We start from the raw sequence: 14,534 nt of genomic DNA, 5'->3' as shown, positions 1-14,534 counted from the left end.
CCAGCTACTCGGAGGCTGAGTAGCTGGGACTACAGGCGCCCGCCACCACGCCCGGCTAGTTTTTTGTATTTTTAGTAGAGACGGGGTTTCACCATGTTAGCCAGGATGGTCTCGATCTCCTGACCTCGTGATCCACCCGCCTCGGCCTCCCAAAGTGCTGGGATTACAGGCTTGAGCCACCGCGCCCGGCCGGTCTTTCTTAAGTGGCAACCCAAAATGTGGTCATAAATTACAGTAGGCAGGTGACACATACAAGTCACAAATAGTTTTGTCACATCACATTTTACTTTTGTTTTACTGAAAATAGGTGGCAAACCTGCAGAATAATAAAAGAAAATAAAAAAATCAAACTAGCAATTAAATTTATTTTAAAGAAAGAAATAAGTAGGAATTACTTACAATTTCATAATGCTACATGACCACAGATAGCACATCATCATAGATTTGTAAAAGGTGCCTGTCACCGCAAAAAAACAAGAAAGAACTCACACTAACTGTCACTTATTAAATAAATCATGTCTTTAAGTCATTAATATGATCAACAAATCATCAGGAACACGACAAGGAAAAAGCTGAGCTCCTGTTCTTAATGCAAAAAGCAGTCCACCAAAGAGACAACCAAAATAACTAAACAGACCTCTGTGCTGACTGATGGCATTTTCAAAGTCCTGAATAAATAGGAAATGTCCAAAGCGCACACACACACACAAACAAAAGGCACAATTCAGAGATAAACCGGGCTGTAAAATAAGTGTGGAAGTAAAATGATAAATTTGGAGGTATTTTTTTTTATTTGAGAGAGATCCCGAGTGTTTATATTGCATCACCAGTGAAGGAAAATGAAGTGTTACCAGGATCCGAAAAGGAGTCTCCGAACAGGGTGTACACCGAATTCCCCTTTAATAAAAAGAAAACAGCTCTAAACAAACAAACAAAAAAAACGTTTTTAACTTCCAGGAAGCCAAATTAAAAACAAAAAAAAAACAAAGAAGAAAGAAGAAAGAAGAAAGAAGAAAGAAGAAAGAAGAAGAAGAAGAAGAAGAAGAAAAAAGAAATGGCTTTACCCACAGTCCCATGTCTGGGACAGAGCTCTTCTACCAAGCCATGCAAAGTGTCCAAGACAGAGGCCACCCACCACGCATTCCCAGACTCTTAACCGTGTCACTCCAGAAACCAAGAGGACTTGGATTTCCACAATGCTAACGTGATCTGAAGGCACTCCGTACACATTTCTGTCTGGGCAGGACCAGTTGAATCACTTCTCGCCTTATCAGCCTCCAATAATTGCCACACTGTGCAACCAGTAAGTGGGAGGCACATGGAGTCTGACCTGGCAGCCTGTCTGCTACCTTCACCAAAAATACTCCATTCACACACTTTGTCTGATACTACTTTCATTGTCTGGGCTCTTGTTTTCGGAGAATTGCTGCCGAAGTATCGCAAACAAGTTACACCTTTACCTCTATCCCTAACATGGGATGCCGAGGTGCAGAGGCACCGGCACCGCCCTGCCATCACTCTCGTGGATACGGACCCGATTAGGCGTCCTTCTTCCTTCTGCCCACACCAAGGCCCCCCAGGCCGCCGCCGCTCACCGGGAACCTTCCCAGGGGAGTGGCGGAGGGGCGAGGCCATGGTGCAGGGACCTGCAAGAGGGGCCTGACCCTGATCGAGAGGGGCCGATGGGCGGCCAGGTGGGCCTGTGGGTTTACCTTGTTGAGGTGAGGGTTCCGCGTCAGCAGGTAGCCGCGCTGATGGGTGTGGCGGCGACGGGGGACTTCGGGCTCCATGGCTGGCGCCGGGTTTGGCGGCGGGGTCAGGCCGGGGCGGGCGGCGCGCGCGGTGCAGGCGGCGGATGCTGCTGGGGTGCCCGTGCTGACGGCAGCTGTGGCGGCGGCGGCCGCACTGGGAAAGGCCCAGCGGCTAGGGGCGGGCGTGGGTGGCGAGAGGGGGTGGACGCGTCGGGAGAGGCCCGAGCGAAGCCGGTGTCCCCAGCAGGGCAGCCTGCGAGAAGCGCTGAGTCATGGCAGGAGATCATCCGAGCCGGCGTGTGAGGAGGAGGAGGAAGAGCGAGGCCCTGACAGCGCTGCTGGTGGCAGAGTGGGGGTGGCCGCCGGAGCGCTGGGCTCCATAGGGCCTCTGCCCACCATGGGCTTATGATCACCACTGTAGTCGCCTCTCTCCATGTGGGCATGCCAAACACAGTGCACTGGGTGGCTCCACTGACCCCAGAGACCCAGGGTGGGGGAGCGGAGCGTCAGGCCAGGTTCCCCCTGCCCGGGAAGGCTGGAGAAAGTGCGAGAAAATGCCAGAAGGTGCGAACCTGAGAGGTTCAGGCAGGGCCAGCAGCCATAGACACCGAGGGGGCTACGGGACCGAAGGACTCCTGAGGGGTCCCCAGGACTGTTGACAGAAGACCTCGACAGGCTGAGGAGAATCAGATTCGTCTCTCCCTTCTTGTTAGCGTCTTGGAAGCTCTCTAGCCACAGATCTACAGCCCTCGCCGCGCCGTCCAGGATGCCGGCCGTGCCCGGGGCGCTGAGGCCGGAGGGAATCAACCTTGACCCAGAATGCCAAGGCCCAAGGGAACTGGGAGGAAGCCCAGAGAGGGGAGCTCAGGCGCCACACCTGTCAGTTTAATTTCCACTGGAATTTATTTGAATTCCAATGAGATAAGAGTCAAGGTCTTAGGGTTCAAAGGCCCAATGAACAGTCCTATTTATCTTGTGTATCATTTTTCTGGGAGTTTTAGAAACCTGATGTTCAAGAACCACTGCTCTCTCTGAATAATGATGAGTAAGCAGTCTTTCAGGCCTTAGGTTTCTTCTTTGGTAAAAGCAGAAGGTTAAACTAAATTATCTTGGAAAGCTGATTTATTTATTTATTTATTTATTTAGAGACGGAGTTTCGCTTTTGTTGCCCAGGCTGTAGTGCAATGGCACGATCTGGGCTCAAGACAACCTCCGCCTCCCGGGATCAAGCGATTCTCCTGCCTCAGCCTCCCGAGTAGCCGGGATTACAGGCATGCGCCACCACGCCCAGCTAATTTTTGTATTTTTAGTAGAAAGGGGGTTTCTCCATGCTGGTCAGGCTGGTCTCGAACTCCCGACCTCACATGATCCTCCCGCCTCGGCCTTCCAAAGTGCTGGGATTATAGGTGTGAGTCACAGAGCCGGGTCATTTTTATTTTGTTTTATTTACATTTATGCTTGGAGGTTCATGGACTGGAGGAATAGTCAGATCATAGCCAAAAGGAGTGTCTGTCTGATAAAAATAAAATAATAGCAACAGACGCTAAAGCCTTCTGTGCCCCAGTTTCCTTTTCAGTTGAATAGGATTGCTAGTTTCTGTCCCATTTGTCTCTGCGTACTGATATTACAAAGGATAGTATTTGAGATCATTTGCTGATTTTATAACTCTATACTCTAGACACACATCCAACCACAGTGTTTTCATTTCTACTTATGTTACTTTGCTTTATCAGAAAGATTTCTTACAGTAATTGTATTTTGTCAATACTTACATTTAGAAGCTTCTTTGACCTCGTCTGAATTATCTAGAATTAGTTGTGTTTATAGAGAATATTTTCTAGGCATCACAAAGTTCTTTTTTAAAAAGCCCTTGAAGTTAAATGACACCTTTCATTGTGAATTCTATACTCCATAAATACTTAATTCTACAACATCTAAGAAAAAGGTGTACTTTACAAAACTCACTCTCCTGAATTAACTGAGGCACATTACAATTAGGGTGTTTTATGTGAGAGAAAACAGTTTAACAGCAGGCATGGGAGCCAACTCAAGCTGTTTAAGAAGAAACAAAATGTTAGTATAACAGACCCTTATTATAATAAAGTACTTATTACATGAATTTAGATATATTACCTATGTGTTCCTGTTTCTGAGATTTAATATCTACAGATAGGAAAGGTGTTATAAGTACAGGGAGTAACCCACAAAGAGTGTATGGCCTCTCCCTCAAAGGCAACATTACAGGGGAATTACAATATCCTGCCAGTAGTAGGTAAAATTCACATCTTTCATTTATATGTTTACTTTAATTATTAAAATAGCTGCAGTCATCTTCAATGAAACAGGATAAGGTCTAGCTGAAGGAGCCATTTAGTAAATTCACGTGTAGTTCCAAGAATACTGGAAAGAACCTATTTTTCTACATAAATGTTAGCTAGATTATCAAAATTTTCAGTCTTTTTTAATAATAATCTCTTATAAGGTTAGGTTTTATTTCCAAAAATGTAGGAAAACAGATGCAGAGAAAAAAACTGCTTTAATTTGCCTTGTAACAAATTGTGGTTGCACTGTCAGTCTGAACTCAATTGGTAATGTTAAGAATGGGTATCATTCACAAATTAAGGGACTAAAACCTGTAGATTTCTGTCATACACAGGTGAGAATGCTATCAGTCAAAATCAGATTTTTCTTTCCCAAGTTATATTTTAGCACACAAAGAGCTTTTACAACATAAAATATGATTGTAATAGATACTCTGATCTAATGTCGGTTGAGATTGCAAGTATAGAAAATTCAAGAAATAACAGCACATACAGCAATTCAAATATTTTACTTTCAGGAGATAAAAAAGATTAAAAGAAAAAATATGTATCTAGGTGATGATTCGTAATATTAACTAAATGATTCTGTATTTCTTCACACAGAAAGTACATTACTACTATGTCTTCAAAATCTAGTGTGCATTTTATAACACATCTCAATTTAGACACCAAATTTTTATCAGAAATTTGATCTGTATTTCAATTTTATGAAACTTACATTTGCAATAGGAGATTCTCATACCTAACTTGTTGCAAATATACCATAAAGTTTTCCAATGACTAAATTGAGTATCTGTTTTATATTTAAATTAAAATCAAACACAATTTAAAACTGAGTATCTCATTTGCACTGGCCACATTTCAAATGCTTAGTAACATGCCAGTGCCCATCGAATTAGAGAGCACAAGTCTAATCCAATGCATTTGGGCGCTTAATTAAATGTTTTAAATAAATAAAGGTAAATATACATACCCATGTTACTGTAATGTTCATACAGATGTTATTACATGAATTGCAGAGTAACTCAAGTTATACTACCTTATTAATTTCACATATATAGCTATTTATAACTGTAAATGCATGCAACATACTGATTTTCTTTACAAAGCACGAATTCTTTTCCTTCTTCTCAGATAGTCAACCTAGTTGTTTCATTCCTCAAACCATTTTGTTGAAAGTTCACAACATCCCAGTTGATAACATGGCATATGGATTAAAATTCTAAATTAGTAAAACTGCATTTTAAATAAACCTTCTGAAATTCAGATGTCCACATAAGTATTGTGCTTCAAGATAGCCAACTGCTGGAGAAATTTTGCACATACTCTCAATGTTGCTGCCATTATTTTCCCCCAGACAGAGTCTCACACTGTCACCCAGGCTGCAGTGCAGTGGCGTAATCTTGGCTCACTGCGACCTCTGCCTCCCGGGTTCAAATGATTTTCCTGCCTCAGTCTCCCTAGTAGCTGGGATTACAGGAGTGCACCACATGTCTCACTAATTTTTGTATTTTTAGTAGAGACAGGGTTTCACCATGTTGGCAAGGCTGATCTCAAATTTCTGACCTCAAGTGACCTGCCCGCCTCAGCCTCCCAAAGTGCTGGGATTATAGGCGTGAGCCACAGCACCTGGCCAGATGCTATTATTTGAAATGTTTTTCAGTTCTTCTGTTGGAATTATTTCTTATTTACTCAGGGTAAACACTATAGCACATTCTTTTAAGAGTATTTTATTAGTTTCAGGCGAGGCATTGTGGCTCACACCTGTAATCTCAGCATTCGGGGAGGTCAAGGCAGGAGGATCACTTGAAGCCAGGAGCTTAAGACCAGTCTGGGCAACAAAGTGAGACCCTGTCTCTACAAAAAACTTGAAAAAAAATTATCCCGGTGGGTGGCATGCACCTGTAGTCCCAGCTACTCAGGAGGCTGAAGCAGAAGAATTGCTTGAGCCCAGGAGGTCAAGCCTACAGTGAACCATGACCGTGCCACTGTACTCCAGCCTAAGCAACAGAGCAAGGCTCCATCTCAAAAAAAAAGATTATATTAGTTTTACATCCACAGGTACCAGGGATTAGAACTTCAAAATATCTTTTCGGGGGACACAGTTCAATCCATAACAAGGATGAAGTCTAGAATCAGACTGACTGGGTTTGAATCTTTCTAGCCCTGTGTCTTTGAAAATCTTATTCCCTCTCGGCCTCAGCTTCCTCATCAGAAAAATGAGGATATTAAAAGTACCTGCCTTTTAAAGTTGTTATGGGGATTAAATGAGGTGATTTTTGCGTATTTATTCAACAAATACTTACCGATCAACCTACTGTGTGTCAGCCCCGATATAGGCGCTGGAAGATTTATAGTAAATAATACAAATTCTCTGTCATCTAGAAATTAAATCCTACTGAGACAATAAACAAGCTATACTATGTCATATTATATAATGCAGATACATGTAAAGCACTTAGAACAGTGCCTATCCCATAGTAAGCACTCAACAAATGTTATTCCTTTCCTCCAAGATCTGGTTCATCTTACGAAGCCATTCCCCATTCCCTCACATAGATATTTTCCCCTTAATTTATTCAAAATGTTTCTTGAACACTTCCTCTATGCCAAGCCTTAGACTAGGCACTGGTAGGCAAACATAAGCTTATGGAGAGAAATAGCCAATACACAGGTAAAGAGGTAGGTAATTATGAAATCTGAACTGTAAAAGAAATGAGTGTGCACTTTAGCAATTAGCAACATGAAGACTAATATTTTTAAATATTCATAATGTTTTAAATTGTATTTTTATTAGTATTTGGGATGTCTTGTATTTAAGTACTTGAAAATCTCTCTGAATGGTAGAAGTATTCTTTCAAACATAAATAAAAGATAGCTTCAGTGACACTTCACCTGCATGTTCATAGCAAATTTGCCCCCACTGGGGATATTCCCAGAAATACTTCAATTTTGAAGGGGGAAAATACTTATTTAGACAGGTAATAGCTGGTGTACTTGTCAAGAAGGCATTGAAGTTAGTAATCTAGAATACAGACTTTGGACTAAGAGTTCCTGGGCTCCTGTTCCAATTTGGCCAACTTTATCAAGTTACTCCCTTTGTCTCCTCCAGTGATTTATCCTCATCATAGTAAGCACTACATGGGTATTTGTCAAATGAAAACAAAGATAAAAATAAATCAGGTGCATTTCTCTGTATATTTATTTTCAACTTTTAAAAAGAAAACACTATCAATCACTAAAAGAAATTCAAATATTGACCAGGCACGGTGGCTCATGCCTGTAATCCCGCACTTTGGGAGGCTGAGGTGGACGGATCACCTCAGGTCAGGAGTTCAAGACCAGCCTGACCAACATGGCAAAACCCTGTTTCTACTAAAAATACAAAAATTAGCTGTGTGTGGTGTCACTCGCCTGTAATCCCAGCTATTCGGGAAGCTGAGGCAGGAGAATCGCTTGAACCTGGTAGGTGGAGGTTGCAGTGAGCCGAGATTGTGCCACTGCACTCCAGCCTAGGCAACAGAGCAAGACACCATATAAAAAGAAAGAAAAAGAAATAAAATTTTCTAAGAATATAAATTTTACTTACAATTTTAGCAATTACAGGTTTTGGCTTTAGAAAGTAGAATTAAGTGACTTGACAAGGTTAAGTATTAATCTTGTAGGATTAATATTATAGTGGATTTTTCTGTTTGTGTTTTTTACTCTTAAAACAAAGTAAAATGTTTTTGAAGCTGCTTGTTTTTAATTTTCATGTTTTCCCAGCTATCACCACAGTATACCTTCTACAAAGCACCATTTCTCTATCTAGGTCAGAGGTCAGCTATCTATGCATGTCGTGCTAAAGCTTGCCACTTGTATCTGTGCCAGTCCAAACCTGTTCTTTAGGTTGAAAATGGTACAGCTGTTCAGACTCTACAAGAAGAAAGGAAATTATGTCACTCCCAAATTAGGAAAAGCTTATGGGATATTTCAGTTATTTATCAGTATGTAACACATTACTACAACATTTAATGGCTTAAAACAATAACAATCATTACATTATCTCTCATGGTTTCTGTGCATTCAGAATTTGAGAAGGGCTTAGATTGTTAGTTATGGTCCCGGGTTTCTCATGTCGTTGCAGTTTAACAGTGGCTGGGACTAGTAAAAAGGGGTGAGGGGTGGCTATGCGTGCTCTCGCTCTCTCTCTCTCTCTCTGCCCTCCACCCTCATCTCTCTCTCTCAAGTAGTCTCAGGTTCTCTACATATATGATCTTTTATTATGGGCCAATTTGAATTATTCACAGCATGGCAGCCTCAGAGCAGTCAAAGTGCTTGTCAGGAGCTCAAAGGCTTTCAGAGCAACCTTTCCAGGGAAAAGGACAGAATGTGCCTTTCCTTTGGGTGACCTAGCCTTAGAGGTCACATATTGTCACTTTTTTCTACTCTCTTGATCCAAACAGTCACAAAAGCCTGTCCCAATTGGAGGAGTGTCAAAGCTACGTGTAAGAAGAGCTTGTATGATAGGATAAATGTTGCAGCCATTTGGAAAATACAGTCACACACATGGATGTATAAAGAGACCTATTTAACTGTTTGTTCCCAACACTTTTTTATGTCACTTTTTAAACTCATCTGAAATAAGGAGAGGGTGGTGCACTTGATATAGACAAATTCTTGATACCAATATAAAATGTGCATAAATAAATAAGTTGAGAGAACTTGACTGGGCATGGTGGCTCACACCTATAATCCCAGCACTTTGGGAGGCAGAGGCAGGCAGATCGCCTGAGCTCAGGAGTTTGCTACCAGCCTGGGCAACATGGTGAAACATCGTCTCTACTAAAATACAAAAAATTAGCCAGGCGTGGCGGCGGGCGCCTGTAGTCCCAGTCACTCAGGAGGCTGAGGTAGGAGAATTTCTTGAACCCAGGAGGCAGAGGCTGCAGTGAGCTGAGGTCACGCCACCGTACTCCAGCCTGGGCGACAGAATGAGACTCCATCTCAAAAAAAAAAAAAAAAAAAAAAAACATATTAAAAATAATACTGGACACTGAATATTGAATGGATGGAGAATTTTCTTTATAGACAGTGTGTTGCTATGTTGCCCAGGCTGACCTTGAACTTCTGGCCTTAGGCGATCCTCCTACCTTAGCCTCCCAAAGTGCTGGGCCACTAAAAGTGGCCTGAGAATTTTTTCAATTTGGAAAAATCTGCTTCTAAACTGTTGATGGTTTGTTTCCTTTTGTAGTTCTGAAGTTTGCAAAAAAAAAAAAAAAATAAAAATAAAAAACACTTACATTTGGAACATACCGTACCAGGGGAGGATATAATGAAAGCAATATATTATAAAACTTTAGGAATCACAATTTTTTTTTGTTCCAAAGTTAATTTGAGATGATGATTTGGTATCATACTTCACTACCTTCCTGCAGTGTGGATACCTTAAAATCTCTGACTGCTTGCCAGTAGGCACTGAAGCCAGCCACATAATGCAACTCTGAATTAGGGAGGGTAAGTTTCAGAATACCTTACTCCACCTGTGTGGATCCACCCTGCTGTCCTTACTTTGAAAAAGCCAGACTAAAAACAAATCAAAATGATCTTAAAAATTAAAAAGTCAAATTTTAAAAAACTTTATAGAAAGTTTAACTTTTTTTATAATAATATAGATTGACTTTATTTAGCCCAGACTCACCTAAAGAACAGATTGTCATATAACTTATTTAATAAACAATTGACTTTCAAATACAACATGATGCTAATAGTAATTTGCTAAGCAACAGTATTATGTGGCGTTTTACTTCTCAGTATTGTTCTACGTATTTTAAGAAATTTGACGCTAGAGTTAGAGAAAATAAACATTTAATATTTATTTTTGAGTAAAGTTCTACAAACACAAAAAAATAGTGGTTCAAAACTATTAAAATTTCTCTTTGGAATACCTGACTAATTCTTGCTTTAAAAGTGTCAATTGTTTCTGGTACCATGTTAAATTATTTGACTTCTTATCTCAAACAGATATTATTTTTTTAAATGAATAAAAAAATCACACAGACAAAAGAGCCTTATCAAATTGCTTTATTTAACTTGAATAATCTGGACAGAATATTCTTTGTTTTGGAGATCAGCTCAAAACACAAACTTTTTAAATCTGTGAATTTTGTTAACCACTCTAACTAGTAGTTAACATCCAGTGACCTGCCAGAAATAGAATGAAGCCAGCATTAAGCACAAACTATCAATCTGTAATGTCACCAGAAACTTGGCATTTCAAATCTAGTTCTAAGCTGAAGCTCCTAATTTAATGGCAAAGCTCCACATTTTCTGGTTCTTGGAAGAGGGAAAATGTGTGCATGAAACGTTGTACTCAGGAGAGTTATACAAGAGATTCATTCATGATAGATGGAGAGACCTGAATGAAAGCACGTAGGCCAGAGGAAATTTAGAGTGTTAAAATGCATTTTGAAGACATGGTCCAATTCCTGATGAGAAACTGGGGAATCTTTGGGCAGGAGGGAAAAAAATCATATGGATTTGGTAGGAAAGTTATTAAGTCACTTTGGGGTTTTGGCAATATCCAAGCTTTTTGTATTTGTTATCCACACAAATCCATTCAAGACTTCCAAATAAGAGTGGAACTTATATTGATACAAAACCCCTATGTGTAATTTTTTAAATGTCCAGGCCATTCATATTTAGATTTGGAGATATTCTTTGCTAGAATACTAGAAAACTTTCGAGTATTCTTTGCTAGAACCATATGCGGAAACATTTGGAGTAAGTAATTCCAAGCTTCCTCCCTACTCGTTCCACCTCCACTGACTGTTCATCCTCTGAGGCTAATAGAGCAGAAAAGGAGGCTCCTCAGCGTTTTCTCCTCTCTGATTGCTGTGGAAACTGCTCTGTCATGCAGTTAAATTGGGCTGTGGAGAGACCTGAGACCATTATGCCCCCACTGTGGCTTTAGTGTGGTAGAGTATCAGGGCAAGGCAGGAATTAAGTTTTATCAGGCAAACCAGAACTGCACAAAGAGAAGATCAACAATCCCCACACACTTGCTTCATCCCTTCCCTTTCCTTTCTTCATGCTTTACTAACCCATTCGATGCAATGGAAAAAAACAAGCAGCAAGCAGTGAAAAGATCACCCTAAGCAGAAAAGGGAAGAAGCTGCCAGAACACAAGCAAAGTTAGAGCAAAACTATAAAAATAATTCAATTAAAAGGAATATAATTATCAAAATGCCCCTAAAGACTTGAAATTAAGTTCAGTGACAGCTCTAGGTTTGCCAGAGAATAAATGATTAGTTTTACAGGTCAGGTCCCAGAGACTTTGATTCATTCTTTGATGTGTTTGCCCTGTGTACAGGGAAACTGATATATAATTGTAGAAAATATATTGCTAACTTACTACAAATATTAAATCACCTGGACATTGTTATATATAATTTGTCTGGAAATTCTTATTTTTTTCTAATATATGTTGAAGAGACACTAAGTCCATCTCCATGAGGCTAAAATACTTTTAAAATTATATTTTCTTTCAACACACATAGTTTTTTTTTTCTTTTTCTTTTTTTTTTTTTTTTTTCAGACGTACTCTTGCTCTGTCGCCAAGCTGGAGTGCAGTGGCATGATCTCGACTCACTGTAGCCTCCACCTCCTTGGTTCAAGCGATTCCGCTACCTCAGCCTCCCAAGTAGCTGAGATTACAGGCACACGCCACCATGCCCGGCTAATCTTTTGGATTTTAGTAGAGACAGGGTTTCACCATACTGGCCTCCCAAAGTACTGGGATTACAGGCGTGAGCCACCACAACACATGTAGTTTCTTAATAAGTATATGTGCACATAGCAAAAAGGAAAAGGGCATAAAGGTAAAGTCATATAAATTTGAAACCGTAGTTTCTGAAGTATTAAAGAGCAGTAGAGAGAATGACAAAATGGTATTTTAATTCTTATATGCAAAGATCTCACTTTTTCATATAAGCTACTCCCAACCTCCATATTCCAAGGAAGATAATGTATTACAATTTTTCTAGAATTAGCTGCTTTTAAATTCACATCAAACACATGGGAAAGGGTTATTTCTTCCTTCAGTGAAACAATTTACTTGAATTTAAGATGCTTTTGTTTCCCAGTTTCTACTTATGACAGTCTTTATACTCTATAGCAGTCTTGCAAACAGAAGAGGACTTAACAAACCCAGACAAAACTCAAATCTCCCTAGAGACTTTTTTTTTTTAGAAATGTTAAACAAACATTCTACAACATGCCAATTATTTCAAAACCACTGATAATTGCAGTGCATATAAATGTAAATTTAGTTTTACATTTATAATTGTCAGGTTTTTCTTTTCCGATATCTCCTTATTCTACATAGTCATTTCATGAAACTAATTTATTCATTTTAAAATGACATTGCTAATATTTCTTTCTGTTCAACCTATTAAAATGAAGCAGAAGTGGAACACTACAAAGAAAAACTTGTAGTGGGGGTGGGGCAGGAAGGTTATTGGAGAACCATATAATTAGATAATTTTTTAAAAAGAGAGTAAACTGAATCTTAGTAATGATGGTTTTGCTGGAAATATGCTACTCTTACTATGAAATACTTGTTTCACCCTAAAGGCCATTGTAGTGACATTTGAGTTACATCAGAGTGTTCCTGGCAGTAGTTAAGGTAGTTTTCGATATATTAGTTATCTACCAATGTGTAAGAAATTAGTGGCCTAAACTGACATTTTTATTTCACAGTTTTTGTGGGTCAGGAATCCAGAGAGGGTTTATCTGGGTACCGTGGCTCAGGGTCTCTCATAAGGCAGCAGTCAAGGTGATGACCAGGGCTGCAGCCATCTCAAGGCTCAACTACGCGAAGGTCAGATTCCAAGCTCATTCACACTGTGGATGTTGGCAGGATTCAGTCTCTAGTTGGCCTTGTTCTGCGGACCTCTCCATAGCGCAAATCAAACACGCCAACTTGCTTCATCAGAACAAGCAAGCAAACAAGAAAAGCCAGAGTGAGAAGCAGACTAGAAGCAAAATGCAAGCCACAGACTTTTATAAGCTAATTTCAGAAGTGTTAGCCCTTCACTTTTGCCATATTCTGTTAGTTAAAAGCAGGTCATTATGTTTAGTTCATGCTCCAGGGGAGGAGACTGCACAAAATACATGGATACCAAGGGGCAGTGATCTTTGGAAGTTTTTTAAGAGGCTGCTTACCACACCTGATATGGGAAATGCATTATAGCTTGAGAGCTTTTGTAGATCTCAACAATCTCGGATGACCATTTCTAAAGGTTGGTGAGTTTTATTTCAATAAAGCACAGTCTATTTTGTACTCTGAAATTTTAAAAATTGTTTGAAATAATTTCTTATATAAATTTTAAAATAATTGCCTAGTTTTCACTTAATGATATATCTAAATGCTCAAAACATTTTTCATGTTGTTAAACAAAATTAAAGAGAGTCAGAAGGAAGAAAAATCAAATTTTTTCAAAATGTTTCAGTATTGAGCTAGATAATATCATAGAATACAGATTGATACATGTATCATACAATAGCTCTTAATTTACAAATAAAGTAAGATAAAGGACACTTGAAGATGGACATTAAAATTGCCCCCCGCCAATAAAAAGCAAATTCACAAAAAAAAAAGCCTAATCAATTCTTTTCAAATTTTCTCACTTCTCCACTAGGTCAAGAGGTCTCAACCAAATATTTTTGTATATTTGTTAATGTCAAAACTTGATGTATGTGTAAATTTTTCTATAGAGAGAGTTAATAGCTTCGTGAGAGTCTCAGAAAACCCAGGACCATTGCCCTAGGCAACAAGAATTTAGGTACTGAAATTCTCATATGGAGTCTCATGAATTTGCTTCATGTAACCCACCCCCAAAATAAGTAAAGCCAAATGTATTTTGGCTTTACTTATTCGTCAGTGTCACTAGTGTTCATTTCATCAGTGTCACTAGTGTTGAACTCCATATTCATTCAACATATATTTATTGAATTTCTACTAGATGCCAGCCACAGTTCTAGGCTATAGAAATGCAAATTCCAGCATCAAAAGCTCACATTCCTGGAGGAGGTGGCATAGCAAATAATAAGCACAGTTGGGCTACCCACTTTGGGTCCCCTCCCTTTGTATGGGAGCTCTGTTTTCACTCTATTAAATCTTGCAACTGCACACTCTTCTGGTCCGTGCTTGTTACGGCTTGAGCTGAGCCTTTGCTCGCTGCCCACCACTGCTGTTTGCCACTGTCACAGACCTGCTGCTGACTTCCACCTCTCCGGATCTGGCAGAGTGTCCACTGTGCTCCTGATCCAGCGAGGCACCCATTGCTGCTCCCAATTGGGCTAAAGGCTCACCATTGTTCCTGCACGACTAAGTGCCTGGGTTCATCCTAATCGAGCTGAACACTAGTCACTGGGTTCCACAGTTCTCTTCTGTGACCCATGGCTTCTAATAGAGCTATAA

General features: G+C 39.9%; 1 long non-coding RNA gene across 1 annotated transcript; it reads right to left on the bottom strand.

Annotated features, from left to right (window-relative positions):
* Positions 1-12,778: 12,778 nt before the first annotated feature.
* On the bottom strand, positions 12,779-14,527 carry LOC108585507. Its single transcript, XR_001901949.3, has 2 exons — positions 14,326-14,527; positions 12,779-13,037 (listed from the first exon to the last, which is right to left on the bottom strand). It is a non-coding gene; the product is annotated as an uncharacterized LOC108585507 (long non-coding RNA).
* Between the last annotated feature and the right edge of the window lie 7 nt (positions 14,528-14,534).

Source organism: Papio anubis, unplaced genomic scaffold (genome assembly GCF_008728515.1).
Source record: "Papio anubis isolate 15944 unplaced genomic scaffold, Panubis1.0 scaffold195, whole genome shotgun sequence".
Classification (NCBI taxonomy): domain Eukaryota; kingdom Metazoa; phylum Chordata; class Mammalia; order Primates; family Cercopithecidae; genus Papio; species Papio anubis.
Note: the sequence above shows the minus strand (reverse complement) of the source record. Positions and strands in the feature narration are given on the sequence as shown.